This window comes from Nothobranchius furzeri, chromosome 1 (genome assembly GCF_043380555.1).
Source record: "Nothobranchius furzeri strain GRZ-AD chromosome 1, NfurGRZ-RIMD1, whole genome shotgun sequence".
Lineage (NCBI taxonomy): Eukaryota > Metazoa > Chordata > Actinopteri > Cyprinodontiformes > Nothobranchiidae > Nothobranchius > Nothobranchius furzeri.
Genome location: NC_091741.1, coordinates 104844181 through 104863542, shown reverse-complemented (window position 1 = coordinate 104863542; position 19362 = coordinate 104844181). Strand labels below are relative to the sequence as shown.

Below are 19362 nucleotides of genomic sequence, written 5' to 3'. Positions count from 1 at the left end.
GCTGTTACGGATGCTGGACTCCCATTCCCTGAAAGGCCCAGCTCCGCTCCCTTTTCCAGTTCAGGACCTTGGAAAGGTCCTCAGTCAGGCCGGGTTTTCCCCCTTGGCCTTCATTCACCAGCGCAGCTGCAAGCCATCAGCTCTGATCAGGTGATGGCTTAAAGGACAGCGGCTGTCATTTCTCAGGGAGAACCACAGCTTCACACCCTGTCCTTCTCTCCTCAGTCTTTGGATCTTTTGGTATTAAACGGTTTTGTCGTGGATTAAGAACTTTGATAATTTGGTTGTAAGATAAGTAGTTCTTTTTGGTTAATTCCTTTTGTTCAATAGCCGTTTTCGTTTCGTGATCCTTTTTGTCTGCTCTTAAAGCTTGAATTTTTGTTCCGTTTTCAGCTTTAGAGCTCCGTTTTACTTTTGGTAAGTAGAATAAAGTTTAGCCGTCGAGATTTGTTGTTTTCTGGTTATTTTGCTCCGGCATTTTTCGTTCGTTAAAGTATCTTCGTTGTTTCTTTCCTGAGGCCTTTTGACTCAGGTGTTTTGATTTCTGCCCCATCGCCTTTAGTTGTTTTCATAGAGTAAATTAGTTTTATTATTCCAGTCAAGGACTGAGTATTTGTGTTTATTCTTTGTTAATAAATACATTTTATTTATACTCCCGCCGTTCATACCAGTTATTATGCTACCCCTCCTACCACAACTGACTACCATCTAGGGATTGTAGCAAGTGCTCAGGTCAAATAGAAGATGACGGCAAACTAAACTCAATTCAATTTATTTATATAGCGCCAAATCACGACAAGAGTCGTCTCAAGGCACTTCACATAATAAACATTCCAATTCAGGTCAGAAAAAATGTTTCCTATATAAGAAACCCAGCAAATTGCATCAAGTCACTGATAAGTGTCAGTGACTTTACAGCGATCCTCATACTAAGCAAGCATAAAGTGACAGTGGAGAGGAAAACTCCCTTTTAACAGGAAGAAACCTCCAGAGAATCCTGGCTCAGTATAAGCAGCCATCCACCACGACTCACTATGGATCGAGAAGACAGAGCAGACACACACACACACACACACACACACACACGCACGCACGCACGCACGCACGCACGCACACACACACACACACACACACACACACACACACACACACACACACACACACACACACACACAATAAGGAAACAAACCTTTCTGCTCATGTTGACGTGGTTAATAAGACCTGAATAATGTGTAGGCTTCAAACATAAAGTCCCTAAATCATTTAAAGGTATTGGCCAGAGGCAAAATTCCTTTGAATGGCATGTGTGAAGAAGTATTAAAACCTCAGATGAAATAGGTTTTTGGATTTTTGCGGCTGGAATTTTAAGAAAATTTGATGTTTTTTTACTGGTGTGGGAAAAACAGAAACTAACTTCTGGTCTAAGCCCTGGGCAGCTGGTGACGTTTCACATGGAGCTCTGCTGAAACAGCTGTAGTAAACAACGCCTGACTCCGGTGTTTCTGCGTTAGAGTTATAGCAGAGAACAATGTGTCATCAGTCAGATGTAGCTTCTGAAGCCTCTGCTAGTCGGTCAGATTTGTTTTTTTCTCTCTGAGATACGGCGACGAGAATAGATATTGGATTACCGGAGACGTTCAACCGAACTCCGTGCCCTGCAGCTGGATATCAGAACCGGAGGTGCAGACATGCTTTGGGCCGTTTCACTCAGAAAACCTGTGGCCCGATCAGGACACCGGGGAGGATTCTGTTCATCTTCTGAACCAAAATCGGTACAGTTTAGAGCTGAAACAACTAATCGATTTAATCGATTATAATCGATTATTAAAATAGTTAACAACTTTTTTAGTCATCGATTAGTTGTTTAATAATCATATTTTACCGCATAAAGTCTATTTTTTACCACAATCTGACATCGGTTACAAGCTGTTAAATTTGCCGCCAGTGTGTGGCAGTAATGAGCCACTGATCTACCAGTGGAGCCGTAGAAGAAGAAATGAGCCAATGGGTGCCCTCGGTTTTCATGACGTATCACGTTACTGACGCTCATCTTGCTGTGAGAGATGGCGGAACAAGAGGAAATACGGAAGAAAAATAGAAGCGACAAAACTGAAGAGAAACCCCGGACAAAAACCTCACGAGTATGGGAGCACATTTGAGACGAAAGCATGTGGGGGCTGATGCAGCAGAGGAAGAGCACCGCGGTCAAGTGAGCCGTCATTTGGAAGAGCCAGCCCGGTAAGTAACAGAAAATAAACAAGCTGGACTTAGTGTTTTAGCTGAGTTCGTTATAGTGGATGTTAAACATGTTTTTTTGCCGCGTCAGTCTGCGGTGTTCTACTTCTGATTGACTAGATGCAATCGTGAATCTCCTCCGTGTTGTGTATCATGCGCTTGCCAAATTTAGCACGTCTGTTTATAAGAATGTTCTCGTTAAGAGAAAAACGGCACAAACCCATAACTATGTTCCTCATTCAAAAAAGGACAACTCCGCGGAGAAAAATATACAGACAAGCTGTGTCCAGGTGAATATAACGCGGCATAGTTGTACGCTTTCAATTTTTAAATACAGGAGAAATTCAGAAAAAGTCATTTTTTTTACTATTAAAAGGCTGTTTTACTATCTAACGCTGTAAAACGCCTCACAACACATTTTTATCATGTTTCTTAAACAGTATTACACAAAATAAACATTTTTCACATTTCTCTGGCTAATTTAAACACTCCCGACTCAAAGTAAAAACCTCATGAGCTTCTTACTTAGAGCTTTTTAATAGTAAAAATGTTTTACTTTTTTTCTGAATATCTCCTGTTGCGGGCTATTTTGTAGAACGTAACCCTCAAAATAAATGATCACTGTATATTGTTAATTAATTCAAATAATATAATATTGATTTAGTGTTGTAGTGTGTGTGCTGCTTTATTTTATATGTGTACTTATTTCAGTCCATTTGTGTTTCTTATGCAGAAAAAAACAAGCAACGATGGACAACTACATGGGGAAGAAGACACTCACCCCCCAGCAATTCATACCACTTACAAACTCTATTCTAAACATGCTGGTAAAAGACATGAGGCCACTATCCATGGTGGAAGGAGCAGGCTTCCAGCTAATGCTAAAAATTATTCTGGACTGATATTTTGCACTGTTTAGCTCATTTTATACTGCTGACTGTGTTCATGTGCAATAAAATAGATTGCAGTCAACTGCACAATTCTCTTATGTTTTTTTGTTCTTAACTGAAATGCATCCATCACTTGTATAGGTTAAATAGCTAAACAATAACAAACCGATTAATCGATTAATCGAAAAAATAATCGACAGATTAATCGATTATGAAAATAATCGTTAGTTGCAGCCCTAGTACAGTTGTTTAAAGTTTTTTAAATATTTCATGTCTGTGCTCCACCGGTAGCTTTCAGTTATGTTCTCAGCTGATTAGCTCCATCATATTGTCCCAATATAATTCAGTAATCTACAGATGAGTAAAATAACGTGTTGCCAGCTTCACTGCTGTGTGTATTTATTGATATAACATTGGAAAATATTTAACCAATTGCTTACCAGAATAAATCTTCCTGATGCTAACTCGCTAGCTTGGATTGTTGTTTTCTAATCCAGGATGACACGGATGTTCTACCGGTCCTATAGGAGGATCTATTGTTGAAAAATGGGGATAATCTTTTAGATTATCTGTGTGTGTGTGTGTGTGTGTGTGTGTGTGTGTGTGTGTGTGTGTGTGTGTGTGTCGTAGCTTTCACAAATTACTTGTTCTTTACCGGAGCTAACACGGTTAGTGCTGCGGCAGTCATGCTAACGGGACTCGCCTGCTGAAGTCCAGAAGTACCGGTGCGGTTCTAAATGGATTTATAGATATAGGTTATTATTTTAGATCAAACCTACATTAGTTAAAAATACTTGTAGGACACGGACATGTGGCTCAGACCTTTAGCTGCAGCTGTAAACGCAATTTTCTGTTTTAGTTAGGAACACGATACTAAACAAAATACAGTGATTTACCATGCTAGCAACAGCAGCTACCTAGTATGACATGCATGAGTGACGTGTGCAAAACACAGTTATTCACTGCCTGGAGGAGAAAATTTGATTTTCTGTAATGATCTATGACTAAATTCCTTAACAAAATAAAAAACTGAACCCAGTTCATATTTATATAGATGGTAAAGTGTAGTTATACTGTATTTCTACAATTTTAATGCTGAGTCTGGCCACTACCCTTAAGGTACCTTTCCAGAGTTTTCTACTTTCAGAAATGGTGTATGATTTGTCAGAAATCCGTAAAAGTTATTGTCTCATCATGTTCTGTGATAAAATGTAAGCAATACGTCTTTTTTTTCTTGCTAACCACGCCTTCTGCCCCACAGAGCTCCATGCATAGAAAACTGAGCGCCGACCAGAACTAACCAATGGCGTTAGACTACCGTTTACTTGCTTCAAGTTTAAGGAATACCTCGACTGATGCGGACAAGTAAGTCTCTAAAATATAAACATATGAGAACGCAACATGACATGAGAATAATACTCGTAAAACAACGTGTTTTAGCTGTTTGTCGGCTACAGAAGCACATTTATTAACAGAAACGTGAAGTCGGCATCTTAAAAAATCAGAGCAACAGACTTTTTGTGTGATATGCTTGTCAGCCACTAGATGGTGCCATTGGATAAGGCACACTCCGGAAAGACACTTTAAAAGGTGTCGTTCACTGAAAAAAAATTTTAATGAGTATTTCTGACTCTAATGGGTCACTCTGAGTGTTTCATGTAAATAGTCTCCTACACGTATCTCCTGCATTAGCTTCTAATAGAAAACAGACGGTGAAAGTCTAGGACAGAAAATCCTGACAGATCTACGTCACACTGCCACTAACATTCATGGACTCACCCATCTTGACTCACAACGGGGAAGGCTGTTGTTGGTTTAGCATCCAGGAAACAGCCGAGAACGTATCTGCTAGTAGAAGCTAACTGTTAGCATTAGCAACTCCACCACAAAGCAGAACTCCTCCAGGCTTGTGTTATTTGTAGAAATAAAACTTCAACGTTGCAGAGCAACCAGAGTCAGTTGTAGAGTCGTGCTGATGTCAGCCAGTTAGAGGAAAAATGTTCAATTCATTCTCAGCTGGCTGGCGGGGTATCAGGGACATAGTTACTGTTTGCTATCTGTGAATCTGTGAGGTTGCTGATTCTGTCCCACATGAGCTCACATGACCTGAAAACAGAATGTTCACCATCATAGTTGTCTCAGAGATCTCAGCTGTCTGTTTCTACCATTAGGAACATGTGAGGAAGTGGAAGACCACAGGCTCTGTTGAAGTTAAAGCTCCAAGTGGCAGACCCAGAAACATCTGGAAGAATGGTGAGAACAGTCAGAGTCACCCATAGACCAGCACCGGAGACCTACAGCATCATCTTGCTGCAGATGGAGTCACGGTGCATCGTTCAACTATTCAGTGCACTTTACACAAGGAGATGCTGCATGTGAGAGTGATGCAGAGGAAGCCTTTTCTCCACCCACTGCACAGAGTTGCTGGAGGTCTTCTAAAACACATCTGGACTAGCCAGCTTCATTCTGGAATAAGGTGGTGTGGACTGATTAAACTAAAACAGAGTTATTTGGGCAGAACAAGGGCGTTATGCATGGAGGAACAAGAGCACAGCATTCCAAGAAGCCTACATTAAAACATGGTGGTGGTTCTATCATGCTATGAGCTGCGTGGCCAGTGCAGGGACTGGGAATCTTGTTAGAGTTGAGGGATGCATGGATTCTACTCCATATCAGCAGATTCTAGAGACCAACGTCCAGGAATCAGGAATCTGGATCTTTCAACCAGACAACGACTCTAAACACTGCTCAACATCTGATCAACATCGATTGCATTGATCAGAGTAAGATGGCGCTTGCGCACGGTCACGCTGCGAGCTGCTCGTCCTCTTTACGCACTGATACCTTGCTTTTTATTGGATTTTATTGGCGTTTTATTGGCTTTTATGCACTTTTCTTGTCGCTGATCCCTTTTTTGAATGGTGTGGATCCTCTGCTGACATATGATCGAGCTGTGCTGCTGAGGCTTCGTCCTTCCGTTGATGTCGCCGGCAGCGCGCGCTGGGAACCGGGCTGTGTGAGCCATGAACCTCACGGACGATGCTGCTGGTTGAACTGCCCGCGTGCTCTCTCCACCCAAGCCGTGATGTGTCGGCCCTCTGTCCGCCCCAGCTCGAGAAGGAAGCATCAGAGAAGACGAGGAAAGAGAGGTAGCCGGCGCGTGAGACGTCGGCCTGGATCCCTGAACAAGCGGCTGGCCCGATCCGGCCCAGCTTCTGACCCAATGGTTCCGAGATGTCTCCTGGATTACTCGGCGCCCTGCTCAGGGAACTCGGCCGGCTCTGAGGGTGAACCGGCACCGCGCCACGGCCAATCGGCTCGAAGATTTCGCCAGACTGGGGTTTGCTGGGAGAATCTGCGCTCGGTTACGGGCACAGAGTTAGAGGGGACTGGGTCCGTGCGCGATCTTGGTGCTGCAGCCTCGCTGCAGACCCGGTTTGGTTTGGTCAATGCCAGGTCTGTGCTGAACAAAACTTTTATTCTTCGTGACTTTTTTATTCAGCATGACTTGGGTTTTCTCTGCATCTGTGAGTCCTGGATCCCGTTTGGTGACACAAGTTCCCTACTCGAGCTGATACCACCTGGCTGCTCGTGTTTTAATACCCCCAGACCACGGGGCAGAGGTGGAGGGCTGGTTGTTGTTTTTAAATCCAGCTTTCCTTGTAAACAGCTTACACCCACCATGTCATTTTCTTCCCTTGAACTGTGCTTATTTGAACTGTGCATCCCCCCCCCCCTGCTTGTTGTGCTGATTTATCGCCCTCCAAAGACTGACTCTAACTTCCTTAATGATTTCTGTGATCTTGTGGCAGACTGCATCCTAAAATATGACTATGTCCTATTTTTTGGTGATTTTAACATCCATATCTGCTGTCCTGATAACGTGCTTGCTAAAGTTTTTTTTTTAATTTGCTAGAGTCATTCAATCTAACTCAATGGGTATCATCCCCAACTCATGCCAGGGGTCACACCCTGGACCTGGTTATCTCTTATGGTCTACCCGTCACGAACCTTGTGACTTTGCCTCCTGTGTTCTCTGACCACTCTCCAATACTCTGTGATGTTACGTTGCCATGTCCTGTCCCTGTGTGTGAAGCTCCAGCTACTAGGTTCAGAGCCCTGGATGCAGAAACTATTTCAAAGTTTGTGGACTGTATGTCTGTAAGGTTAGAGACCTTTAACCCAGATCCATCTAACGTTGATCACTATTCACAACACTTTGATGTACTTTGTAATCAGGTCTTGGACGTGGTTGCCCCTCTCAAACTGTGCAAGTCTCGGCCTAGGAGGGAGCCATGGCTCTCTGATGTCACACGGGCTTGCAGGCGGGCGTGTAGATCCTCGGAGAGAAAGTGGAAAAAGGATGGCCTACAGGTCTCGCGTGAGTTGTTCAGAGCATCTCTGGTTGCTTATCAGGATGCAGTGAAGGCCGCCAGAATGGCCTATTTTGCAGACATCATTGAGACAAACTCCAATAATCCGAAGATTCTCTACAAAACGCTAAACTCTGTTCTGGTGTATCAGGAGCCTAGCTCCATGTCTCCTACAGCTGCTGGAAACTCTGAAGCTTTTCACAAATTCTTTGTTGATAAAGTGTCGGGCATTAGAGCAGTCATTTCAGGTAACTCTGTTGACCCTGTTCCAGTTCATCCATCACCACCCACCCTGAGCTCCCTCAATACAATTTCATACTCTGAGCTGAGTAAGCTAGTTGCGAGACAGAAGCCATCTGACTCTCCACTTGACGTTCTGCCACCTCGTCTCTGGAAGGCTGCCTTTCCGTGCCTTGGCCCTTCACTTGGTCAGATTATCAATGGGAGCCTCAGCACAGGTGTTGTCCCAGCTGCTTTGAAAGCAGCAGTTATTCGGCCGACCCTGAAGAAACCTGGTGCTCATGTCTCTGTGATAGAAAATTACAGGCCTATCTCTACCCTGCCCTTTACATCTAAACTGCTTGAGAAAGTCGTTTATCAGCAGCTGGTCTCACATTTAGCTGACTCTGATCTGTTTGAGTTTTTCCAATCAGGGTTCAGGTCTGGCCATAGCACAGAGTCTGCTCTACTGAAGGTCCTAAATGACATCTATCTATCACTAGATCAGGGTACATCTGTGCTGCTTCTGTTGTTAGACCTAACAGCAGCCTTCGACACAGTTGACCACGCGATTCTACTCGATCGCTTGGAACGATGGGTTGGGATCAAAGGGTCAGCTCTGGATTGGTTTAGATCGTATCTCCAAAACAGGACATTCTGTGTTAAACTGGGTGAGGTTTTTTCTTCTTGGGAGGGGCTCCGCTGGGGGGTCCCGCAGGGGTCGATCCTTGGTCCTCTTTTGTTTGCCATTTATCTGCTACCTCTGGGGTCAATCTTTCGTAAACATGGCCTATCATTCCATCTGTATGCTGACGATTGCCAGATTTACTCTCCATTGTGTCAGGAGAAAGGTCACTCTATTCAGTCCTTTGTCTCCTGTGTTAATGAGGTGAAGTCTTGGCTAATGTCCAACTATCTACATCTGAATGAGGGAAAGACAGAGCTCATTGTTTTTCACCCCAACAGCAGGAATGTGGATCATTATGCTGATCTTGGCCCTCTTTCTCCATACTCAAAACCAGTTGTTACCAGTTTGGGGGTGAAACTTGCTGTAGGACTTAAATTTGACGCTCACATCAATTCTGTGATCCGGTCCAGTTTCTTTCACCTGAGACGCCTTGCTAAAATCAAGCCTATGCTGTCGAGAGCCCACCTGGAGCGGGTACTGCATGCCTTTGTTATTTCTCGGCTTGACTACTGCAACTCTCTATATGCAGGGTTGTGTCAGTCAACACTGCATCGCCTACAGGTTGTGCAGAACAGCGCTGCCAGGTTCCTGACTGGGACCAGGAAACGGGACCACATCAGTCCGGTTCTGGCCTCCCTGCACTGGCTTCCGATTTGCTATCGCTCACAATTCAAAATCCTCGTCTTTGTTTATCATTTCTTCCAGGGTGGTGGTCCCCCCCTATCTAGCCACACTCCTGAAAAGACACTCCCCATCACGCACTCTGCGCTCCTCTGACCAAGGCCTGCTCGCTGTCCCTCGGTCTAGGTGTCGTACCCGTGGGGACCGGGCTTTCTCAGTCCTAGCACCGTCACTCTGGAACCAGTTGCCACCCTCAGTTAGGCTGTCCCCTTCTCTGCCAGTCTTTAAGAATCACCTAAAAACACACCTCCTCCACTTGGCGTTTCCAGAACATGTTTGATTTTGGCCCTCTTTTATGTTGAATCTATTCCACAGTTTTCATTGGTACACTCAATCCATCCACTCAATCCAAATGTGTTTCACACATTTGTCCTTTACCAGAATGTTTCATCTATCTTGTAATTTCCATTTTGTATTTTGTAATTTGTATTTTGTAATTTGAATTTCTTTTATTGTTGATTTATTCAATATATTTACATACAACTGTACAATGTTCAGCGCTTTGGGCTTCCTGACAGGGTTGCGGAAGGCGCTTTATAAATAAAGCTTTGATTGATTGATTGATCTACTAAGACCTAACCCTGGCCTTCCTGCCACCAGACCTGAACATCTGTGGTGTGAGTTAAAGAGAGCTCTCCGTGCTCACAAGCATCAGACCTGAATGAACTAGAGTTGTTCTGTAAAGAAGAATGTTCCAGAATTTCTTCAGCCAGAACCCAGACTCTCATTGGAAGCTACAGGAAGTGTTTAGAGGCTGATATTTCTGCTGGAGGAGGATCTAATAAATAATGACTTCATTTCTTTTGGTGGTGCCCACGTCTATGCTGCTGTCTAATTTGTTTAAACAATTATTGAACACTTTCTCCTATAAACATTGTTTTACTCCTGAAACATCACTGTGTGTCTCCTGGATGAGATATTGACCTGAAAAATGTTACCGTAACAACCAACAATTAACACAAATAAGATTAAACACAAATAAGATTAACAAGTCTGCCCAAACTTTCGCTCCCACTGAACGTTACACGAACAGGTTTTCACCGAACATCAGGGTTCTTCCTGCATACTGAGAAAATGCTCGGTGGGTAACCCACTTGAACAATCTCACCAAGGGACTCTGAGATGTTCACCCCATTTTCCTAATTCCAGGAGAGTAAAGCAAACATTTCCAATGAGCCTCTGCACGCTGCCAACCCCAGAGAGTGAACCAGCATTTGGAATATGCACATGATTTAGCATATTTTACAGAAAGATCTGTGCTATGATGAGGCTGTTTGCCCTTGCAACACGCTGCTTGGCAGTGCCGAATGCACACAACCCTGTCAGTCCTCCCACACACACACACCTCACACACACTGACTTCAAAAATGCCAATTTTACCTCCCACGGAAAGGTTGTCTTCTTCATTCTGAGTGAAACGAAGTCACAAGGACTGCTTATGAGTGAGAATTAGAAGCCATGCTTCAGTTGTAATCCCACCGAACGCAACACACTGCCCACTGTCCAGGCTGAGTCACACGGAGGTCAGGGATGTGCTGAAAAACAAACCATAAAGGACAAAAAGAATTAGGCTGCACAAGAAACTGATGATGTTGCATTAAAGGTGCAGTAGGAGATGGTTTCTGGAGCTTTTTTATTTATTTATTTATTTATTTATTTATTTATTTATTTATTGCCATATCGCTTACTGCTCTTGACAAACTGATGGAAAATAAATTAAGTGTTTTGTCAAAGAAAAGAAACTCATCCAATCATAGTAAACTTCCCATTCTTAATGACTGGATCGAGACCATCCATCACCCCGCTACCCGTAGTCCTGTGTGTTCTCTTTGGTCAGCTTCACTGAGCTGAACCTGCTAGCAGGGCCAGAGCCGGGCAGCTCCAGGACCAGCTAGGGAATGTTCGCAAAAGTCCTTTTATGTATTTGGAGTCTGGTCCTGTTCTGGTAGAGACACTAGGTGACAGACGGCGTTGCTGTCTGGGAGAGAAGCTGTCCTCCGTCGGCTGCTGGAGCTGTGTGTGTGTGTGTGTGTGTGTGTGTGTGTTTGTGTGAGCGTCAGCAGGCTGAACAATAACCTGTAGAATAATTAGTCATCATGCTAGAGCATCTTCTGTGTGGTGGACCACACCAGCTTCTGCCACAATAAATAATAATAATAATAATAATAATAATAATAATAATAATAATAATAATAATAAACATTTTAATTTCCTTTCTGAACTATTTCTGTTGAGAGTTTTAATGTTTAAATCTGTAAGATTTGCTACTGACAGCAGCTACATTTAAGTTTCACTTCCTGTCCTGACTGAGTGCTGCTGCAGCATGGAGGTGTAGTTCTCAGTCATCCTGGACATGATCATCCTGAGAGTTTTAGCTGAAAACAGCTGGATGTTTCTGGATGTGTTGGAGACATTTAGCCTCTCATCCCAGAGGCTTCTTCCAGACTTTGGTTGTTGTCAGAAACAAACACACTGGTTGTGCTGCAAGTCTTTTTCTTTTTTTCTCCAAAACACGTTTTTGTCTAAATGAAGGTGATGTTATTGTTCATAGAGTTACAATTCATGTTGAAGTTAAGATTATTTCATCAAGTAGGACCTGTGGTTAGCTAGCTCGTTTAAAATATGTAACGTCTTGAAAGAATCAGAATCGGGAATCGATAGGAACCAGAATCAAAATGAGGAATTGGAAATGGAATCGTTCAAAATCAAATGATGCCTAACCCTATTCGTCACCAATTCTGTTCAGCAGGATTTCTGGGTGCAGCCAAGGTGTTGAGGGGATCCGTTTTAGTGGTCTGAGAGTTGGGTCTCTGCTTTTTGCAGATGATGTGGTCTTGTTGGCTTCATCAGAACGTGATCCTAACCCTCCAGCTATCACTGGAGCAAAGATGGAGTGTGAGATCAACAGGTGGATTGGTGCTGCATCTGCAGTGATGCGGGCGTTGTACCGGTCTGTCGTGGTGAAGAGAGAGCTGAGTCAGAAGGCAAAGCTCTCGATTTACTGGTTGATCTATGTTACTACCCTCACCTATGGTCACGAGTTTTGGGTAGTGACCGAAAGAACGAGATCATGGATACAAGCCGCCGAAATTAATTTTCTCCAAAGAGTGGCTGGGCTTTCCGTTAGAGATAGGGTAAGAAGCTCTGTCATCCGGGAGGGGCTCGGAGTAGACCCGCTGCTCCTCCACATCGAGAGGAGCCATTTGAGGTGGCTCGGGCATCTGGTCAGGTTGCCTCCTGGACGCCCCCCTGGTGAGGTTTTCCGGGCACATCCAACCAGGAGAAGGCCTAGAGGTAGACCCAGGACACGCTGGAGGGACTATGTCTCTCACCTGGCCAGGGAACGCCTTGGGGTTTCCCTGGAAGAGCTGGCCCAGGTGGCTGGGGAGAGGGAAGTCTGGGCCTCACGGCTTAGGCTACTGCCCCCGTGATCTGACTCTGAATAAGCGGACGACAATGGATGGATGGAAACTCAGCAGGTTACATCGACTCGCTGACTTGTGTGTGAGACTTTACAGCAATCCCCGTACTAAAGAAGAGTGGCTGACGTGAGAATATGGAAAACCCTGCTCACAGATGCAGACGTATGCTGACCATACACACAAACACACACACACACACACACACACACGCACACGCGCACGTGCACGTGCACGTGCACACGCACACACACACACACACACACACACACACACACACACACACACACACACACACACACACACGAGTGTTGGTGAGCAGCACACAGACAGCTGGTGTGATCAGCTCTGAAGAGCCTTGACAATTTGCAGATCACATTTATTTTTCACGGAGATCGGCCGAGGATTTCTCTTCCGGTCAGGATACTAGGAATCGAAACTAGGAATAAAAAAAAACTTTGAATGATTTTGGGGAAAATGAACAGTTGGAACCGGTTCCAATTGATGCTCGATGCCCAACCCTAGACAAACGGCAGCCTTGGTGGAGTCCAGCTCTGACACCGGTCATACAGGGACCTGACAGCCCGTATCAGAGGGTCTGGTACCCCATACTCCCAGAGTACCCTTCACAGGGCCTCCTGAGGCACGCAGTCAAATGCCTTCTCCAAATCCACAAACACAAGTAGATTGGCTGGTTGGGTAAACTCCCACGCACCCTCCAGGACCCTCTAAGCATGTAGAGCTGGTCCAGTGTTCCACAACCAGGACGAAAACCACACTGTTCCTCCTGAATCTGCTGGGTTTCTTTACAAAGGAAACTTTTAACTACTGAACTGAACTCAGTGCAGCGATGAATCGGTTCATTTGGAAGGTTTACTGTGTGCCATGTCTTGAAACATTCATGGTATTGACCTGGTGCTATCGAAACAAACTGAACTGCTTCTAGGTATGAGAGACAGTTTGTCTCTTTAGGATGGACAGGTGACCCATCTAGGCTCCACCCGTTTGAGCCATGCCAGCCCTTTCCTTCAGGTTTTAAATCTCGTCATGCATGTGTGAACGTGTTTACAGCCCTGTGACTGATAACAGCACATTACCTGAACATTAAACCCCGTGTTTATGTGAAGGCCCGGCTCATAACAGTGATCACGTGTGTGCTGACTCACCGCTTTGGCTGGGCCTTGTTTAAAACCACAGCTGTGTTTGGAAAGCCGACACTCTTCTGTCTGTGTTGCTGTTGTTTTCCAGCTCCCTGGTGGTTTCACATTAACCTGTCAGTCACACAGAATGTAGCCCTCAGGGATTCCTGCAGCAAACTGGTTAGCAGGTGCATTCTGACGCTGGTTCACAGCTCTGTGCAGGAAACTGGAGCTTGTATAATTCTCAAACCTGCCATGGAGACAGTCTAGAGTCTAGCGGAACGCTGACATCACAGTCGGCATCAGTCCTTTGTGGCCCACCAGTCCACCCAGTTCGTGTGAAAAAACTGGCCCAGATGGGTGGGAACCAGTACACATCCCATAATATGTCATCTGCATTCATTTTTTCAAAAGAAAGAGACCTGCACTGACTTAATACATCAGTAAAGAGCTTAGAGAAGGGGAGGAGTCCCGGGAAAGTGTCAAAGACAGGAAGTTGTTGCGTAAACGTAACTTCTGTGTGTGTGTGTGTGTGTGTGTGTGTGTGTGTGTGCGTGCGCGCGCGCGCGTGTGTGTGTGTGTGTGTATTACACAAGAACAACGTGAATTTAAACTTATATTCTAACATCAGGGCCATCGTGTCAGGATCTGTTTCCTCCTGCCCTTGTTCTGTTTATGTCTTCCTATGTTTCCGTGGCAACCTCACAGCTGGCTCTGATCACCAATGACACACTCCTGCCCCAAAACACCAATTCAATACCTTGAGAACTGTTGTGTTGGACAAGGAAGCATGCTGGTCTCCATCGAAACGGACAGGGATGGTGGTCGAAAAATACGCAAATTCAAGTACTTTTACTCTTGATACTTTCTGGAAAATATGTACTGATACTTTAAACTTACAGTAAACTTAAAAAGAAAAGCATGTAAAGTACAAATACAGAAGGGTTGTACTTAAGCACAGTAGCTAAGTACTTAATAGCATTCCATCGGTGAGGAGTAATTAGTAGTTTACTGTCCAAGGTTTGTTGTACAAATAAATAAACACTAAATAAAATAGTTTCTTTTTTAGTATCCAGCCTACAAACAGAAACAGGACAATAAACACATCACCAGATAATAAAGGAGTTTCTGTCCCTAAACGTTTGGTGTCCCAGTTTGCTGCTTTAACCTAAAAACACAGAATGGATGTAATAACTGCTGTTAAACCAAACCAGTCTGAACTGGGCTGGGCCTGCGACCTGGACCTGGTTTACCAGCAGCCCTCCGAGGTGACTTTCTCTTTGAGCAAAGTAAACACAAACAAAACAAACTGATTTCAATCTCCTGATAATCCAGCCTAACTCTAACAAATAAACAACGTTTGATTTTTGTATAATCTACATGCCACCGTGTAATCTCTTCATGGTACTGTTTTCAGTCCTGTCTGAAATATTTATCTAGGTGTAAAAATCTCTCCGACAGCAGATTCTAATCTGTATAATCCCATTTCTGCTGGTTTACGGGAGGCAGAATGAAGCATCAGTCTCTTCCTCTGTGATCACTGTCATCAGAAATAAACATACTCCTTTTCATGCAAGGACAGCGAGTCGATCGCCAACCCTGACCAAAACTCCTCCTGACTACTGAGCATGTCCACCTGGATGTGAGCCTCTCAGACACCCGAGGATTGCAGGGATTATGCTAATCTGGTTATTCTTCCCAAAACCACTATGATGCATCAAAAAGTCAGCTCCATTTTTGCAGTTCGCCCTAGCATGCAACAGTTCACTCTTATTGTAGCCCTGACCCTCTAAACCTAAAAGATGAATAATGATGCACATTTCAGGTCAAACTTTATTTGTGTAGCGCGTTTCAAAGGGAACAGCCGTTGGCTCCAAACAATAGGCATGAATGATGGTAACAGGTTTTAAAACACATTACACGAATCTAAAATACGTAAAAAGGATTAAAATGGATGAAAACACCAATAAAAACATGTATTAGTGCCTCCCCCGCTGATGAAGTCCTGGTTTGTTGGTCCTTACTGCCATCTTCTTTTAACCTGCTGCTTCAGGTAGAGTCATTCTCCTCCTGGAGGGAGAACTCCACTGGTTCTGAACTAAACACTAAAGAGAAGTTCACCAGACATCGCTGCACTCGTGGTAATGCTGTCTCTAGTCACCCTAACCTTTACTCACTCCTGACAGCAGTCCGGTGTGATGCGTCTGCTCTAGATGCACCAGCTCCGTTCTAGTCCAGTCCTAGACCCGTCAGTCAAATGCAGTCAAGCTGTCTGACCTTATGAAATTCAGTGGCGTGTCCAGATCTTTTAAAATGGGGTGGCCCAGGTCAGGCACAACTTTGTGCATGGGTGGCACCAATGGTTATGCTTTTTTTGTTTTACCCCCAAGCCTTTGGTGGAAATTGAAAAGCCTTTTTAAAGGTGAATTAGTGTGGTGGCACCTGGGGTGGCCAATCAGATTCCAAGGGTGGCATGTGCTACCCCAGGCCACTCCCTGGACACGCCCCTGATGAAATTCAGTCTTTGCATTCAAACGGTAGACTTCTGCTTCTGGATCATTGATTCTGTCAGAAGTGGTGGTGCTCACCAGCTGTTGGAGCAGAAGCCACTCACCATGAGTACATTTGGAATTGTAATTCAGGGTGAACACAGAACTTTTCCTCCCTCTGAAAGTGATTTAACAAAACGATAAAACATTGGTCTGAGTTAATGAAAGCGTTACATGGTGTTCCTGCTTGTAGCAAGGCCTGATTAAACATCTGTGTGGTGCACACATGCCTCAAGCCTCCTCATACCTTCAGCCAGCTTAATGAAACCTCATTATCTGATGAGTCAGTGCAGCATAATCACACACACTAAATCCTGAAAACTCATTTTTGTTGCAGAGATTAATGAGTTTGATGTCAGCTGATGGAAATGTATAGTCTGGTGATTGCACTTATCGGTGTTGTTTTAAGGATTATCTGCACATTGTGTGTGTGTGTGTGTGTGTGTGTGTGTGTGTGTGTGTGTGTGTGTGTGTGTGTGTGTGTGTGTGTGTGTGTGTGTGTGTGTGTGTGTGTGTGTGTGTGTGTGCGCGCACGTGTGTGTATTACACGTGTGTGTGTGTGAAGGTAATGACCAGGATGGAGTGTTGTTCCCATCAACAGCTGAGGAGCAACAGAGAGCTGCTTCATTAGAAATCATTGGGAGGCTCTTTCTGTCCGTGGCTGATTAGAAACACTCAGATTCAAAACAATCATCTCTCGCTGATAGTCGACATTTAGACAGAAGCTGAAGTGATGGTGAGATCTTTTCCTCTGATGTAGCACAATCGTGTCCACTGCTGCAGGCAGAGCTAAACTTTCTTATTTAGCTTTAGCTTTATTCATCTTTGGTGCTAGAACAACACAGGCTTTGTTTCCTTTGGGCAACACTTTCTTCAATTGGGTTTCTCTGGAATATTTATGAAGAATAAAATCTTTATGGATCAGATCAGATTAGCCCTTGCCTTACCCCCCGTAGAGCTTGTTTTACAAACATACTGTACCACCAAAGAAAGCTGGGTAACACTTTACACTAAGGGTCCCTTTATTAACATTACTTAGGGCATTAATAAACAAAGGGTTCCTTTATTAAAGTTACTTAGTGTATTAATGAACATTAATAAACAAAAGATCCCTTTATTAACGTTACTTAGACCATTAATAAGCATTAATAAACAAAGTGTCCCTTTATTAACATTACTTAGTGCATTAATAAACAACGGGTCCCTTTATCAACATTATTAAAGACCAATTAATAAGCATTAAGAAACAAAGGGTCCCTTTATAAACATTACTTAGTGCATTAATAGGCGTTAATAAACAACGGGTGCCTTGATTAACATTTCTTAGTGCATTAATAAACAAAGGGTCCCTTCATTAACGTTACTTAGACCAATTAATAAACAAAAGGCCCCTTTATCAACATTACTTAGTGCATTAATAAGTGTTAATTAATATAGGGTCCCTTTATTAATGTTACTTGTCAATATAGAAAGGGTCAGTTTATTAACGTTACTGTTATTGCTAACTATTAAGTGTCATCGCGGTTGGGACAACGGGCCAGGGGGGTCTGCTTAGTAATGCATTATATAATACGGTTAAGCAGTAGTTAATACTTAATTACTTAGTTTATTACTACTACTACTAATAATAATAATAATACATTTCATTTAAAAGCGCCTTTCAGAACACCCAAGGTCACTTGACGGAAAATACTTAATAAAATACAATAAAACAACAATAAAATGCAAACAAGAAAAAACTAAGAGAGAAACAGTTCAATAAAATCAGAGGTCATAGGCAGATTTAAACATGTGTGTTTTGAGTTTGGTTTTGAAAAGGGTAAAGCTGTCGATGTTCCTGATGTCTGGAGGAAGTGAGTTCCAGAGACGAGGAGCAGAGCGGCTGAAAGCTCTGCTCCCCATGGTAGCGAGACGGGCAGAAGGAACCGCAAGATGGATGGAAGAAGAATATCTGAGAGAACGGGAGGGGGTGTTAATTAATGCTTAATAATGCACTAAGTAATGTTAATAAATAGACCCTTACTGTGTGTTACCTAAACCGTAAAAACCAGGACGCATTCAACATTCATGCAGTATTTCACATTAAATCACACATGTATATGACATTTATGTTGTACACGAGAATGGAAACCAAGTGTGTCATCAGGCCTGTTACGGCCACCAGCCTGGCCTCTTGGACCACCCAGCCCTGTGATCAGACTAGACACCGCCCCTCTTCCTCCTCCTCTTCTCCAGCTGCTGATGAGCACAGCTGAGTTGAATGAGCCACACCTGGGAGGCTGCATCTGGGGGGCAGCAGTCTAGGGTTGTGCTGCTCTCCTGGCCTCACGTTATGTTTCAAACGCCTTTAGAGCGTCTCAGTGATCTTTGTGGTCTGCTCCTCCCCCTGAAGCTAGTCTCGGATCTGGAACCTCCCCTGGAAGAAGGCCACCAAAGCCTTTTTTCTAGGAACATCACTCAGCCTAAAACAGCTCTGGACAGCGTGGTTCAGGTCCGCCCATTTGAGCGTAGTTTCTACGCCAGCTGCATGGCAGAAAGTGGATGTGCCCCTCATAGCTGCAGGAGGGTGGGCAGCAGCCGCGGGGTGCGGGGTGTGATCTTTACTCGTGACAAAATAACACGAGGTGATCAGTAAACAATGTACGGTAACCTGTACGCTCCACAGAAACACAGCTCAGCTGAAAAACGCTGGTGCTGCTGGACATTCTGCTCAGTTTTATGGCTTTTTGTCAGACGCTGAACCAGGAAATGGCTGCAGGCAATGAAACAGAAAGCAAAAAACTCCGGAGCAACCAGTGACTCCGCCCCCAAGCCAATCAGCGACCAGAATCACGATGCTGGTCCAACTGGTCCTTGCCAGGTTCCTCAACGGAGCAGGGACTAAAAGTAGGGGAGAAAGTAGAGGGAGAATACGAACCATGCCCTTGGAAGAGCGGTCGGGCCGAGTTGTTCTGAGTTGTTGATGTAACAGAATGAAATGACTGTTTCCCCCTCTCCTCTGACACAGAACTAGTCTGCATGAGATATGGCCTCAAGGTCTCATGCATTTGCTTATAAACTCCTTCTTTCCAGCTCAACAGAAGAATGAAGAATGGACTCTTTCCATTTAATTAATCAAAGAACTCTATTTTAATAAGCTAATCAAACAAAGTGTTAGTCAATAAATAAG

At 44.0% G+C, this 19362-nt stretch overlaps 1 long non-coding RNA gene across 1 annotated transcript; it reads left to right on the top strand.

Moving 5' to 3' along the window:
- Window positions 1-2040: 2040 nt before the first annotated feature.
- LOC139072200 (uncharacterized) lies at window positions 2041-3209 on the top strand. The gene is made up of 2 exons (XR_011521795.1): window positions 2041-2238; window positions 2969-3209. It is a non-coding gene; the product is annotated as an uncharacterized lncRNA (long non-coding RNA).
- Window positions 3210-19362: the final 16153 nt, after the last annotated feature.